The sequence below is a fragment of the Rhinolophus sinicus genome, chromosome X (genome assembly GCF_036562045.2).
Source record: "Rhinolophus sinicus isolate RSC01 chromosome X, ASM3656204v1, whole genome shotgun sequence".
Taxonomy (NCBI): domain Eukaryota; kingdom Metazoa; phylum Chordata; class Mammalia; order Chiroptera; family Rhinolophidae; genus Rhinolophus; species Rhinolophus sinicus.
The window spans coordinates 37,462,157-37,478,767 of record NC_133768.1 but is presented as its reverse complement, the minus strand read 5'-3'; the positions used below and the strand labels follow the sequence as shown (position 1 = coordinate 37,478,767).

At 37.4% G+C, this 16,611-nt stretch overlaps 1 pseudogene; it reads right to left on the bottom strand.

Annotated features, from left to right (window-relative positions):
• Positions 1–4,356: 4,356 nt before the first annotated feature.
• LOC109438216 (large ribosomal subunit protein eL24) lies at positions 4,357–5,023 on the bottom strand (annotated as a pseudogene).
• Between the last annotated feature and the right edge of the window lie 11,588 nt (positions 5,024–16,611).

Below are 16,611 nucleotides of genomic sequence, written 5' to 3'. Positions count from 1 at the left end.
AAAGTATATATTTGTGGGGTGAATATCTGGGTGAAGGAAAGTGTATTTTAAGATTGACCAACATTCAGTCATTCTAAACAGGAACTGTAAATTGTCCTCTACTTTCTGTACATTTGCAATGATTTTTAAAATATGTCTTCAAATTTTTTGACCCTCATCCTATTTAGAGGTTGGGTCTATGTCCCCTCCCCTTGAAAATGGGTGGGATTTTGTGAATGGTTTGACCAACAGAGTATAGCAGAATTAACATTATGTGACTTTCAAGGTTAAGTCATAAAAGATGGTTCAGCTTCTGTTTTATGAGCTGGAACATTTGGTCTTGAAACTTTCAGCAACCATTAAACAGTGCAATAGTTACAAAGAAACCCAAACACTGTCCCACATAGAGAGTTCCAGAGACTCCATGAAGAATGAGAGATACCTGAGTAGTCCTTAGCTTCAGCACCCTGCTATTCTGGGTTCATGGTCTGACTGCAGCCATATAAGAGATCTAGAGGCAGAACTACCCAAACTAGCTCTTCCCTAAATTCCTGGCACACAGAAACTATAAGAGATAATAAAATAATTGTTCTTGTAAGCTACTAACTTTTGTGGTGATGTGGGGTAGCAGTTAATTAAAACTGTATTCATTGAAATATATTGGTGAAGTGTTAGACTATGTTAGGTTATAGTCTCCAGATGGTGCCCATTTGTCCTCTTTTTTTGTGTGTGATCCCATTAAATTGTGTATGTTTTAACCATTTAACTGTCTGCAGACTTAAATGATAAATTTAATCACAAGCAAAATGCCTCTATTTGTTAAACTAACTAAAATTGCAGAGTTTCTATCTATTAAGTAAAAAGTTAAAGTGCATAATTTCTTTTTAATTTTCAAACACTCCAATCATTAGTATGTCTTCTAGTGGACACATTCTTCCCCTGGGATTAAAACTTTGTCCAGAGTTTGTGGAAACAAGAGAAAAAACCAATTTGAAGACGGTGGTACTCACACTTCTTTTCTTTGATTCTTATCCAGGAGAATATGAATAAAAGGGCTATTTTTTACCCCTCTCTATGCCATATATTATCAGCCTCTTTTATATGGCTAATGAGAAGTGAATATTTTGGAGTAGAAGAAATTTCAAGGGAGAGTGGACTAGCACTTAGGGGCCACTCTAACATAGGTCTCCTTTCATACTATTACACTGAAATCTGCATAGTTTCTCCCTTACACTAATCACTGTTTGGTTAATTTGGCATGAGCCCCAAATCTACACCCTTTTAGAAGTACTGATTTCCAATTGCTCCTGAGACTTACTTGCAAATGTTCCTGTCTGTCTCCACATGACTGAAAGTGAAAAGACTGGTAGGCTTCTTAACCTGTTTTCACAGAAAATCATCTCACAGGTAAGATTATCAAGAGTTCAGCAATTTTGCTGTAGATCTTAAAGGCCATAGAGACTTGTTAAGTCATTGAATACAGGGCCTTCTATCACTCCACTGACTCTCACCTTCTTTCTCCTTATGTCTCTTCATCTTTCCTTTTCACATTATGGTTTCTTACACTTCTGACCCAAGAATCCTTTTTGGATTTTAATTTTAAAAAGTATATTTCAAAAACTAAGCTAAAGTGACACTTAGAGAGAAATATATGGCATTAAATGCTTAAGTTAAAAAAGAAGAAAAGAAAAAAGTAAAGAGATAATCATCCAGCTTAGGAGAGGGTTTATAAAACCAATAGTGCATTTTTAGAGAAGACTAATGAATCTACAAACTTCTGGCAAGATATAGCAAGAAAAATGCAAAATCATAAAATTATTAAGAATGACAAACGACGCAATTATTTAAAAACTAATATATTGTTATAAAGAACTTTGTCCATACATTTAAAATTTTAGGTAAATATTCAAATTCCTAAGAAAATATAACTACTAAAATTAACTCAAGAAGATTTATTTGCCTAAATTAGTAGTTTAAAAACTTCTCTCACAAAGAGGGCACAAGCACAACAGTTTTACAGGTTATTTCTATAAACATACAAAGAACAAATACACTTACATAGCCAATTCCAGAGGGAAATTCTCCAACCTTTTTCATTTAACCAGCATAAGTTTGATATCAAAACCTTACTCTGGAGATTCAAGATGGCAGAGTAGATAAACACTGTGCCTGCTTCCTTCTGTGAACAAATTAAAATTACAACTAAATTACAGAAAAATCAACCTGGAGAACCATCTGAAGTCTGGCTTAAGAGAAGTTTTATAACTAAGGATATAAAGAAGAAGCCACATTGAGACTAGTAGGAGGGGTGGAGATACAGAACTAGTTAACCCCAAAACTCTGTGAGAACTGGGAGGGATATCTCAGCAGTCGAGGTTCCCCCACAGCAGCAAGAAATGCAAGCCCCACACCGGCTTCCCGAACCCAGAATACTGGAGCCTGGAAGAGGAGTCCACATAACACCTGGCTGTAAAAAACTGGAGATTCTGACCATCTGGGTAGGACAGAAAGCGGCAGGAGACCCAGGCATCCTCTTAGAGGGCTTGCATACAGATTCTCTCACTCCCAGACACTCACCTTGGCCTCCAGCAGAGGGACAGTAACTTGGGGTGGTGGTGTTAGAGACATACGGGGGGCAGACTGAGTTGTGTTGCTTCAGGTTGAGGGCTGGAGGACAGTCGCCATTTCCCTGTGAGGAGGTCTTCCTCCCATGCAGCCTGCAGGCAGGCACCATCATTCCTGTGTTGAGCCTGCCTCCACACAGCCAAATCTGAATCTGATTGGTCTGGTGAGCTCCGCAGCTCTGCCCTGCTGACTCACTGGCACTTTCTTCAAGAGCAGCCAGCTCCACTGCATTGCATTCTATCTTGGTAAACTATCACAGTCTGACAGACCGAGGCAGATGGCCACTGGCCTCGGTGTGCTCTGAGCCTTTTTTGCTGAATAGCTTCAGGCTCAGCACTGGCACCAAATCAGAATTTACATTAACCTGGTGACCACAACTCTTCCCAGTCTAGTGACTCCCTGAGACTCTGCCTCACCTAACTTGCATACTGCACGAGGCTTTATCAGTGGCTGAAACTTAAGGGAGCTGGCAGATAGCAGCAGGCCTTGGGGTGTCCTGGCTTTTTGCAGAGCTACCCCAGGCCTGGTACTAGTGGCAGCTGTCCTCAGTTTGCAGTGTGGCTTCCCCAATATGCCTCAAGGGTTAGCACAGGCAGTGAACAATCACAGATGGTTTTGTAGCTCTTACCATGTACCGTGTTTTCCCGAAAATAAGACCTAGCTGGATAATCAGCTCTAATGCGTCTTTTGGAGGAAAAATTAATATAAGATCCAGTCTTATATCCCCTGCAGAGGATACATTCTAAGACCCTCAGTGAATGCCTGAAACCACAAGTAGTACCAAATCCTATATATACTAGTTTTTTCCTGTACATACATACCTATGATAAAGTTTGATTTGTAAGTTAGGCAACTTCACAGGCAGAAGATTTGTTCTTACCATAGATTTTAGCAACTTCAGCATATGGTTTTTTCCCCTTATTAAGACAAGAACTTTCACCTTTTCACTTAAAGGAAGCATTTTATGGCTTCTCTTTGGGATATCTGATTGCCAGCATCACTACTCTTGCACTTTGGGGTCATTATTAAGTAAAATAAAATAAAGGTGACTTGAACACAAGCACTGCGATAGCACAACAGTAAATCTGATAACCAAGATGGCTACTAAGTGACTAGTGGGTGGAGAGAGGATACAGCAAGGGTACACTGGACAAAGGGATGATTCACATTCTGCGGGGGATGGAGCATGTAGTCATGAGATTTCATCACGCTACTCAGAATGGTGTACAATGTAAAACTTATGAATAGTTTATTTCTGGAATTTTCCATTTAATATTTTCAGACAATGGTTGACTGCAGGTAACTGAAATTGCAGAAAGTGAAACTGTGGATAAGGGGGAAGGAGGGAAACGATGGTAATCATCTGATAACATGCAAAAATTGTTTAAATGAAATTTTTAAAAATTCCTGATTAAAATAAATTATTAAACTAAGAACAGAAGGGAACTCCATTAATCCAAAAAGGGGCATCTAAAATATTTACAAACAAAATTCATACTTAATATAAGAATGTTGGAAGCATATCCATAGAGAGCAGGAACAAGATAAGGACCTCTGTTATAAGTACTTCAATATTTAGAAATGTCATAACAACACAGTAAGGAAAGAAGTTATGTCAAAAAAAAGAAAGAAATGGAAAACTGTTATTTCTCAACTATGAGATTACTGTCTCTATAGAAAACCTAATTTATAAAAAAAAATAGCAAGATACCAGAAAGAAAAAATCATATTCAGGAACAAATTGCCCTCTATAATACATTTGTTAATGGATACACAATATAAAAAAGATGTAAATTGTGACAGCAAAAACATAAAAGGGGAGGCAGTAAACGGTCGAGGTTCTTTTTCTAGTTATAGTCAGATCTTTATTTAAAATTTTCCTGCCAACTTAGTGTTTTCCACCAACTTGGGGAGCAGAAACCTTCACTGGCTTCACAATCTTTTGCTTAGGTGCTGCCTTTGTGGGAGACTTAGCAGCAGACTTTGTTGTCTTTTTAGACACTTGCTTAGCCTTTTTTGTTTCCTTGGCAGCCCTGATAACTTTTTCTCATTGAACCTTCCTAACTTCAGGTTTCTGTTTCCTCTTGGTTATTATATCAGCAAGAGACGCATCAGTGATGGCCCTCTGGAATTTGACTGCATGGCAGGTTCTTTTCTTTTGAATTTCTCCTGACTGTCCCATTTTGTGCTTTCTTCTGTAGAGGACAATTCAGCTTATCTGTTGAGGATTCCTCTTGGAAAGGAATGCTGACTTGCATTTTGAGTTAAGATATTGGAAAACCTTCCCGTCGGTCCTGGCATAGTGTCTCCTGTGTCCGGGGTGGATCTTGTACCCACTGACACTGCACAACTCAACCTTTATGGCTGTGGCTGCTGGACAGAAAGAAAGATGGTGAAAACACAAAGGTCTAGTTTTTGTATGTGATCCAAGTTAAATTGTTACCAGCTAAAAATAGGCTGTTATATCTATAAGATGTTTTATGTAAGCCTCATGGAAAACAAACAAACAAACAAACAAACAAAACCCTACAATAGATACACAAAAGACAAAGAGAAGGGAATCAAAGCATATCACTACAGAAAACCATCAATTCACAAAGGAAGACATGAAGAAAGGAAAAGAAAAAGTCAACTACAAAACATTCAGAAAACAATTAATAAGATGGCATTAGTAAGTCCTGATCTACCAATAATTACTTTAAATGTAAATGAATTAAATTTTCCAAACAAAAGATATAGAGTGGCTGAATGGATAGAAAATAAAACCCAACTATATACTTCCGACAAGAGACTCCAACTTTAAATACACACATAGGGTGAAATTAAAGGGAAGGAAAAGACATTCTATACAACTAGAAACCAAAAGAAATAGGGATAGCTAAACTTATGTCAGGCAAAAATAGATTTTGTCAAAAATTGTAACAAGAGACAAAGTCTAGTTTGATAAAGTAGTCAATTCATCAAGAGGATATAACAATTGTAAATATATATGCACCCAACATCGAAGCACTTAAATATATTAAGCAAATATTAACATATTTGAAGGGAGAAATAGATAGTATTGCAATAATAGTAGGGGACTTCAATGCCCCTATTTCAACAATGGATGGCCCATCCAGAAAGAAAAATCAATACAAAAACATTGGACTTGAACTATACTTCAGATCAAAGCAACCTGACAGACATACAGAACATTCCATCCAACAGCAGCAGAATACACATTATTCTCTAGCACACATGGAATTCTCCAGGATAGATCATATGTTATGTGATCATATGTTATGTGTAATAAAGATAATGCATCATGACAAAAGCAGGTATATTACAGCAGTGCGATTTGGATTAAATAGAAAAATTCAATAAAATTTTTACATTAATAGATTAAATTAAAAAGTTTTACACAGCACCCTCCCTATATGCAGGGGATACATTCTAAGACCCTCAGTAGATGCCTGGAACCATGAATAATACCAAACCCTACATATATAAAACAAGTCTTAGCAAATTTAAGATTGAAATCATACCAAGTATCTTTTCTGACCACAGTGTTATGAAACTAGAAATCAATAACAGGAGAAAAACTAGACAATTCACAAAGATGTGGATATGAAGCAACACACTTCTGAACAACTAATGGATCAAAGAAGAAATCAAATGGGAAATAAATATCTTGAAACAAAGAAGGATGGAAACAGAACATACCAAAACTTAGCAAAAGCACTTCTAAAAGGGAAATTTATAGTGATAAACACCTATTAATACATTAGGAAAAAATAAACATCTCAAATAAATAACCTAACTTCACACTTCAAGGAACTAGAAAAAGAAGAACTAAACCCAAAGTTAGCAGAAGGCAGGAAATAACAAAGATCGGAGCACAAGGAAATGAAATAGAGACCAGAAAAACAATAAAATGATTACCAAAACTAAGAGTTCTTTCTAAAAAAATATAAACAAAATTGACAAACCTTTAGCCAGCCTAAGAAAAAAAGTTAGGAGACTCAAACATATAAAATCATAAATCAGAGAGGAGACCTTACAACTAGAATAAACATGTGTGTCTATAATTAACTAAATCAAGTGTTTTCAGTTTATTAATTTATTGTTGTAAATTTGTATTAGATTAAGAATCATTTTAGAAATGGAGGCACAAGCAATGTAGCAAGAAGTCAAACTGTCAAGTCAGTTGGGATCACTGGTTGGGCTGAGGACAAATAAAATGACAGTCCTCACTGTGAAAAGAAATCAACCTCTCATCCCTTAAAACTCTCCTAGGTCATCCTTAGGCCATCTCCTGAAACAGCTATCCAAACCCAGTCCTAATCCCCACATCTCTTGCCACAAAATCTTAGACAAATCCATACCAGAACTCATTTGAGGACAACCTATTCTGATGAATGTGCCACTTTTACACCTTTGAATTCTTGCCACTGACCACTCTCTTGAGCGATAATACGACTTTTATCTCCACTAGCAGGCCAAACTTTCTTAAAGCTTCTACCTTGTAGATTTCTTTGTTCAGGTATTTCTTTTCATTTTGACACTGTTAAATTTTAGGTAATTCTTGAAACTTTCTTCCTGACATCATGTTTTCCTTCTACTTCTATGTAAGAGGTGCATCCTCCTCTGTAAGCCCATTAACAGCGTTTCTCAAGACTCAGTTTGTCTGAGACCCCCTCTGTTTTGCCTCTCTATAACTCTTCCTCTGAGTCAAATTCATCCACATCTATAGCTGATTGTTAAAAATTGTGTAACTCCATCCCAAACTTCACTTCTGAGATTCAGACCAGCATATCCAAAATCCTATTAACATTTTCCCGTTAAAGTTTAAAAGACACCTCAAGTTCAACAGGTCCAAGCCTGACCTTATGCCTTCTCTCCAATATCTGACCTCTTTTAGTGTTCCTTATTTAATCAGTAGTTCCACCAAATTGAAAATGATAGAAACCCAGGAATCATCTGTAGCACTTTCAACTCTTTTATTCTCCACAACCAATCCACCAATAAGCCCTGTCAATTTTCCTTCCAATATCCATCCACTTCCATCCATCTCCTTTGCTACAATCACCCTAGTCTAAGATACAATTATTTCCTGCTTGGACTATTAGAATAGTCCCCTGAAAAGTCTTGAACTCAGTCTGTCTGCCTCCATTTACCGCAATCCATACAGAGTAATCACAAAATGAGAATCTGGGTATGTAGTGTGTCTCCAAATAACCTTCATTGGCTACCCATTGTTCTGAGCATAAGGATATACAAATAAAAATGACATGGCTTTCAAGGGTGATCTGACACCCCAGTTTTGCTTCCAGCCACTCTCCCCCTCACGTCTGTAATTTAGCCACACTAACCTTATTCCTATGCCTTGAATGTGCCATAATATCTTTGACACAGGGCCTTAGCACAGCTCTATCTGAAACATTGTTTTCTTCTTTTGCATACTTCAGAGCTCAGGTCAAACTTCACTTTCTGAAGGAAGCCAGGTGAAAATGCTTTTCTACCCCACTTCAGAGTACAGGCCAAAAGAGGGTTCCAGGGCAGGAAACGCATTTGTAGGATCTTGTTTTATCATTCTTTTCTACATCTGTTTTATTTGTTGGCAGCTCCATAACTCTGCTTTCCAAAACTCCCTGCATCTCCTCACATCCCCACAAGTAATTGCTGCATACTTGAGAAATGCAGGTCTGTGGTTCTGAATCATGGCTAAACTCTGGTTCACAACTGACTCAAGTTTGAGATATAGAAGGAAAAAATCAACCTCTTCTTTGTCCTCATTGACCCTGGGATCAAGCAGTTGTTATTCTTATAGGCACTAAGGAGTGGAAACTCAGAACTTTCCTTTTCAGCCCTTGTGGATAGAGACCTCCAGCAGTTCAAGATTGGTTCTAAATTTAGAATTGCTTAAGTTGGAGTGTTTGCTTAGTCTGACAAATACACTATTTTTCTGAGTCTAATATTTAGAGTTTACATATTATTTTCCCATTCAAAAAATTCTACAGACCATGACTGCTGTTCAGCTTGCGAATTCTAATATGTAGTACTTTTTTTAAATGCCCAAGTCATTTTGACTTTGACTTTCTTTACCCAAAGGCATGACCAATGTATTTTACTTCAGTAAAACCGACCTACCATTTTCTCTGTGCTGTTCTGTCTTACATGCTTCCTGGTTTCTCCTCATAATTTAGTATCAAAACTATCATTTATAGGAGCACATTTTGCTAATTGTGCCCCAATTTGGATGAGTCACATGAACCACACTGCTAAGTTGTGACTACACATTTGGCTGTTGCTGAACTGCCCAAAACAGGAAAATAAAATTGTAATAATCTACTCCAGAAATGGGAAAATGTGGCAAACTCATTAGATTTGATTAGATGTTAGCTTTTAATCATTTAGGTTTCTCCTCCTTTTCCCCCCAGCTTTATTGAGATACAATTGACATATAACATTGTGTAAGTTTAAAGTGTACAATGAAGTGATTGCATATATGTATATATAGTAAAATGATTACCACAATAAAGTTAGTTAACACATCTATCACCTCAAATAGTTACAGTTTTTTTGTGTGTGCTGAGAGCTTTTAAAATCTACTCTGTTAGGACAGGACAACTAAGATGGCGCAGCAGGTAAACTCTGTGTTTACCTTCTCTCACAACCACATCAAAATTACAACTAATCTACAAAACAACCATGATTGAGAATCACCTAAAATCAAGCTGAACTAAAGCCGTTCAACTAAGGACATGCAGACGAAGCCACCTCCAGACTGGTAGGAAGGTCAGAGACGTGGAACAGGCTGGTCCCACAATCTCATGTTACCATTAAAGATCAGGAGGGCTATTTGAGCTGTGTGGGGTCCCTCCCCATCATCTAGAAGGGCGAGAGATCCCAGCCCCACCCCAGCCCAGGGTTCCAGTGTCGGGGAGAGAAGTCCCCATAATTTCTGGCTGTGAAAACCAGCAGAGATTGTGACTGAGTGAGACTGAGTACAGTTGCACTCACAGGTGCTCCTCTTAAAGGGACTGTGTGGACTTACCCACCAGTGGAATCACTTGCTCTGAGCTCCAGTGCTGGGGCAGTGACAGGAGAGGTGGCAGGGACAAATGGTGGGGAATTGAGTTGTCTGGCTTGGGACGGAGGCTGGAGAGGCAGCTTTCTCCTGGACAGGGGAGCTGGAGGAGGCCATTGTTTCTTTGTTGAGTCCTTTGCCTTCCCCATGTGCAGACACAGGCGGCCACCATATTTGAATCTCTGCTGTTCATTCACCACACCCTGGCGATTTGAGACCTGGCCCTGCCCAAATTTTGGGCACACCCAGGCCACTTTCAGTGGCTTTTTCATGCAAACCACCTGCGTTGGCTCAAGCCGCAGACTTTCCTAGACTCTCAAAGGTTCACGGAACCCAGATAAGAAGCATCTGGCTTGTGTGTGTCCTGTACCTCTGGCTGAGCAGCCCTAAGCCTGCACAAGTGGCAGCCGGCTTACGTTCAGGGCTTGGCCTCTCAAGGCACTTTCAAGCACAGCACGGGGTTGGCAGCCATCTACAGATTTCTTTCTGGCTCCTGCTGGGTGGCCCCAGGTGGGGCATGGGCTGTGGTTGAAGTAGACCTACAGCGGATCCTCTCCAATGTGGTCCTGGAGCTGGCGCCCCCAGTGACAAGCTTCAAAATGAGCTGGAGCATCACCCAGCCATCTCCAAGTATGACACACCCAAGGGACAGATTGGGCAGAGTCCTGCTGAGGCAGATCCTGCACAACAACTCTTCCACTGTGTAGTCAAGGCCAGTCCTCACAACCAGGAAGTCCAAGGGTCAGTCCCTCACATTGATGTGCAATTATCAACCAAGGCTCAACTACAAGAGGAGGGCACACACAACCCACACAAGGGACACACCTGGAGGCGTGGCTCAGGTGACCAGAAAGACTGTGCCAGTGAACCCCGCAGCACACCTACTACATAAGGCCACTTTACTAAGACTGGAAGACAAAACAGCCCTACATAATACATAGAAACAAACACAGGGAGGCAGCAAAAATGGGGAGGCAAAGGAACATGTTCAAAATAAAAGAACAGAACAAAGCTCCAGAAAAAGAACTAAGCAAAATGGAGATAAGCAATCTATCAGATGCAGAGTTCCAAACACTGGTTATAAGAATGCTCAATGGTCTCAGGGAGAACTTCAACGGAGAGATGAAAACCATAAAAAAGAACCAGTCAGAAATAAAGGATACTATAATGGAAATGAAGACTATATTACAGGGAATCAACAGTAGATTAGATGAAGCAGAGGATCCAACCAGTGATGTAGAAGATAAGGTAGCAGAAAACACCCAACCAGAACAGCAAAAAGAAAAAAGAATCCAAAAAACTGAGGAGAGTTTAAGGAGCCTCTGGGACAACATCAAGCATACAAATATTCACATTATTGGGGTATCAGAAGGAGAAGAGAGAGATCAAAGAATTGAAAACCTATTTGAAGAAATAATGACAGAAAACTTCCCTAACTTGGTGAAGGAAATGGACACACAAGCTGAAGAAGCACATAGAGTCCCAAACAAGATAAACCCAAAGAGGCCCACACCAAGACACATCATAATTAAAATGCCAAAGGTTAAATACAAAGAGAGAATCTTAAAAGCAGCCAGAGAAAAGCAGTTAGTTACCTAACAGGGAGCCCCCATACGACTGTCAGATGATTTCTCAACGGAAACTTTGCAGGCCAGAAGGGATTGGCAGGAAATATTCCAAGTGATGGAAAGCAATGACATACAACTAAGATTGCTCTACCCAGCAAGGCTGTCATTTAGAATTGAAGGACAGATAAGGAGCTTCCCAGACAAGAAAAAGCTGAAGGAGTTCATCAACACCAAACCAGTATTATAAGGAATCTTAGAGGGACTTCTTTAAGATGGGAGGGGGATTAAGGATGGGTGAAAGGGGAAGGGTTTAAGAAGTACAAATTGGTTGTAATACAGTAGTCATGGGGATGTAGGGTATAGCATAAGGAATATACTCAATAATATTGTAATAACTAGGTATGGTGCCAGATAGGTACTAGATCTATCAGGGTGACAGTTGGGGATGAGGTTGGGGGCAGGATGAAAAAGGTAAAGGCATTAAAAAACAATTGGTAGTTAATACAGTATGGGGTATATAATCAACAATGTTATAAAGATCATGTAAGGTGCCAGATAAGCACTGGACTTATCAGAAGGATCACGTCATAGACTGTGTAGATGCCTGACCAATGCACTATACACCCGAAGCTGAAGTAGAATAATATTTAATGTTAACTATAACTAAATATATAGGTACCGTGTTTCCCCCAAAATAGACCTAATCGGAAAATAAGCCCTAGCATGATTTTTCAGGATAACATCCCCTGAACGTAAGCCCTAATAAGTCTTTTGGAGCAGAAATTAGTATAAGACCCGGTCTTATTTTTGGGGAAACACGGAGTATACAGTCATGGGATGTGGAGTACATCATCGATGGTATTGTAACAGCCATATGAGATGTCAGAGGAGTAGTAGCTTGGAGGGTGGGTTATCACTTTATGAGGGGTTTAAATGTGTAACTATTACGTTGCTTTGTACACCTGAAACTAATAAAAAATGGGAAAAAACAACACCAAAAACACATCTGTTAGCAACTTTCAAGTATACAATACAATATTGTTAACTATAGTCATCATGCTGTCCATTACATCTCCAAACTTAATCACCTTATATGTAAGTTTGTACTCTTTGACCACCTTCACCCATTTACCACACTCCTTCTGTTTCAATGAGTTTGACTGTTTTTTAAATTCCACATATGTGTGAGATCATACAGTATTTGTCTTTCTCTGATTTATTTCACATAGCATAATGCCTTCAAGTTTCATCCATGTTGTTGCAAATGACAGGATTACCTTTTTTTTTTTTTTATGGCTGAATGATATTCCATTATATATATGACATAGTCTTTATCCGTCATCCACTTAGGTGGTTTTCATGTCTTAGTTGCAAATGATGCTGCAATGAACATTAGGGTGAAGATATCTCTTTGAGATACTGAATTCATTTCCTTTGGATATATACCCAGAAATGGAATTACTGGATCATAGGGTAGTTTTATTTTTAATTTTTTGAGAAACCTCTATACTGTTTTTCATAGTGGCTGTATAAATTTACATTTCCATCAGCAGTGTACAAGGATTCCGTTTTCTCCATACCCTTGCAAGCACTTGTTATCTCTTTTTTTTTTTTAAATTTTATTTTATTAAATTTATTGGGGTGACAATTGTTAGTAAAATTACATAGATTTCAGGTGTACAATTCTGTATTACATCATCTATAAATCCCATTGTGTGTTCATCACCCAGAGTCAGTTCTCCTTCCATCACCATATATTCGATCCCCCTTACCCTCATCTCCCACCCCCCACCCTCCGCCCCCCTTGGCCAAGACATGGAAACAACCAAAATGTCCTTCGAAAGATGAATGGATAAAGAAGTTGTGGTATATATACACAATGGAATACTATTCGGCAGTAAGAAAAGATGATATAGGAACATTTGTGACAACATGGATGGATCTTGAGAGAGTAATGCTGAGCGAAGCAAGTCAGACAGAAAAAGCAGAGAACCATGTGATTGCACTTGTTATCTCTTGTTTTTTTTTTTTAATAATAGGCATGAGATGATATCTCATGGTGATTTTGACTTGTATTTCCTTAATAATTATTGATGTTAGACAATTTTTGTGTACTTATTGGCCATTCGAATAACTTCTTTGGAAAAAAGTCTATTCAGGTTCTTTGCTCATTTTTTAAATTGGATTTTATTATTATTATTATTGTTGTTGGTATTATTATTATTCTGAGTTATATGAGCTCCTCATATATTTTGTATATTAACCCTGTATCAGATATGTGGTTTGTAAATATTTTCTCTCTTTCCACAAGTTGCTTTTCCTTTTTATTGATTGTTTCTTTTGTTGTGCAGAAGCTTTTAGTTTGATGTAGTCCCACTTGTTTATTTTTCCTTATATTGCTTGTACTTTAGGTGTCATGCCCATAAAATCATTGCCAATAGCAATGGAAAGGAGGTTTTCCCCTATGTTTTCTTTTAGGAGTTTTATGGTTTAAGGTCTTACATTTAAGTCTTTAACCCATTTCAAGTTAATATTTGTGAGTAGTAAAAGGTAGTTATCCAGTTTCATTCCTTTACATGTGGCTGTCCAGGTTCCCCAACATTTATGGAAGATATTATTTTTTCTCCATGGAGTATTGTTGGTTCCCTTGTCAAATATTAGTTGACCATATATGAATAGGGTTATTTCTGGGCTCTCAATTCTGTTCCATTAGTCTATTTGTCTGGTTTTATACCAATACCATACTGTTTTGATTACAGTAGCTTTGTAACAGTTTGAAATCAGGAAGTGTGATGTTTTGTTCTTTTTTTAAATTAAAGTTTATTGGGGTGACAATTGTTAGTAAAGTTACATAGATTTCAGGTGTACAATTCTGTATTACATCATCTCTATATCACATTGTGTGTTCACCACCCAGAGTCAGTTCTCCTTCCATCACCATATATTTGATCCCCTTTACCCTCATCTACCACCCTCCTCCCCCTTACCCATGTTATTCTTTCTCAGTACTGCTTTGGATATATCAGGCTCTGCTTTGGTTCTATACCAATTTTAGGATTGTTTATTCTATTTCTGTTAAAAAAATACCATTCAAATCTTGATAAGGATTTCACTGAACCTGTAGATTACTTTGCGTAGTATTGGTATTTTGACAATATTAGTTCTTCCAATCCATGAACATGGGATATCCTTCCATTAATTTGAATCTTTTTCAATTTCTTTCATAAATCTCTTATAGTTTTCAGTGGACAGATCTTTTACCTCCTTGGTTAAATTTATTTCTAAGTATTTTATTGTTTATGATGCTATTATAAATGGGGACGTTTTCTTTATTTCTTTTTTGGATAATACATTGTTTATGTGTAAAAATGCACCTGATATTTGTATATTGCTTTTATACTGAGCAACTTTATTCGTTTATTAGTTCTAATAGTATTTTTTTGTAGAGTCGTTAGGATTTTCTACCTGTAAGATTATGCCATCTTCAAACAGAAATAATTTTCCTTCTTCTTTTCCAGTTGGGATACCTTTAAATTTTTTTCTCTTTCCTGATTCCTTGGGCTAGGATGTTCATTACTATGTTGAGTAGGAGTGGTAAGAGTATGCACCCTTTCTTGTTCCTCTTCTTAGAGGAAAAGCTTTCATCCTTTCACTGGTGAGTATGATGTTTCCTGTAGGCTTGTCATTATATGGCCTTTGCTATGTTGAGTTATGTCCTTCTATACCCAATTTGTTGAGAGTTTTTATCATGAATGAATGTTGAATTTTGTCAAATACTTTTTCTGTGTCTATTGAGATAATCATGTGACTTTATCTTTCATTCTGTTAACGTGATGTATCACATTTACTGATTTGCATATGTTGAAATATCCTTGAATCTCAGGGATTAATCACACTTGATATCACAGTGCATGATTCTTCAATATGGTGTTGAGTTTGGTTTGTTAGCATTTTGGTGAGAATTTTTGCATTTATATTCACCAGGAAAGTTGCCTACAGTTTTCTTTTCTTGAAGTGTCCTTATCTAGCTTTGGCATCAGGGTAATTCTGGCCTTGTTAAATGAGTTAGGGGGTGTTCTTTCCTCTTCAATTTTTGGGAAGCTTTTAAGAAAGCTTAGCATTATTTCTTTATGTTTGGTAGAATTCACCGGTGAAGCCCCCTGATGTGGGCTTTCTTTATTGGAAATTTGTTTTTACTGATGCAGACTCCTTACTTATTTTTATTGGTCTGTTCATATTTTCCATTTCTTCATGATTTGGTCTTGGTAGGTTTTATGTTTATAGATGTTTTTCCATTTCTTATAGGTTAACCAATTTGTTGGTGTACAATTTTTTTCATAGTAGTCTCTTATTCTTTTTATTCCTGTAGTATCAGTTGTAAGAGCTCCTCTTTCATTTATAATTTTATTTATTTAGGTCTCTCTCTTGGTTAATCTATCCAAAGGTTTGTCAGTTTTGGTTATCTTTTCAAAGAACCAAATCTCAGTTTTGTTAATATTTTCTATCGTTCTCCTTTTCTCTATTTCATTTATTTCTGCTTTAATCTTTATTATATCCTTTCTTCTGCTAACTTTGGGCTTAGTTTATTCTTCATTTTCTAATTCCTTGAGATGTAATGTCAGGTCGCTTATTTGAGAACTTTCTTTGTTCTTTTGTATGTGTTTATTTCTACAAATTCTCTCTTAAAACTGCTTTGCAGCTTCCCCTAAGTTTTGGTATGTTTCCATTTTTGTTTGTCTCAAGACATTTTTTTAATTTACATTTTGATTATTTTCTTTGATCCATTAGTTGTTCAGGAGTGTGCTGTTTAAATTCCATGTATTTGTGAATTTTCCAGCATTCCTCTTGTTATTGATTTCTAGTTTCATATTATGTGGTTGGAAATGATATTTGGTATGGTTATAGTCTTCCTGAATTTGTTGAGGCTTGTTTCGTGGCCTAACATATGTTTCTCGAAAATGTTCCATGTGTGCTCTTCAAAAGAATGTGTATTTTGCTATATTGGTTGTAATGTTCTGCATATGTCTGTTAAGTCTGTGTTGTTCAAATTTATTGTTTTCTCATTGATTTTCTCTCTGGATCATCATGGAAAGTGGGGTATTAAAGCCCCCAGCTATTATTGTATTGCTGTTTGTTTCTCCTTTTAGTTTTGTCAATATTTGCTTTGAATATTTTGGTGCATCAATGTTGGGTGTATAAATACTTACAATTGTTATATCTTCTCTATGGATTGAATCCTTTATCATTATATAATGACCTTCTTTGTCTCTCTTGACCACTTTTAACTTAAAGTATATTTTTTTCTGATATAGGTATAGGTACCCATGGTTTCTTTTACTTACCATTTGCTTGAAATATCTTTTTCTATCC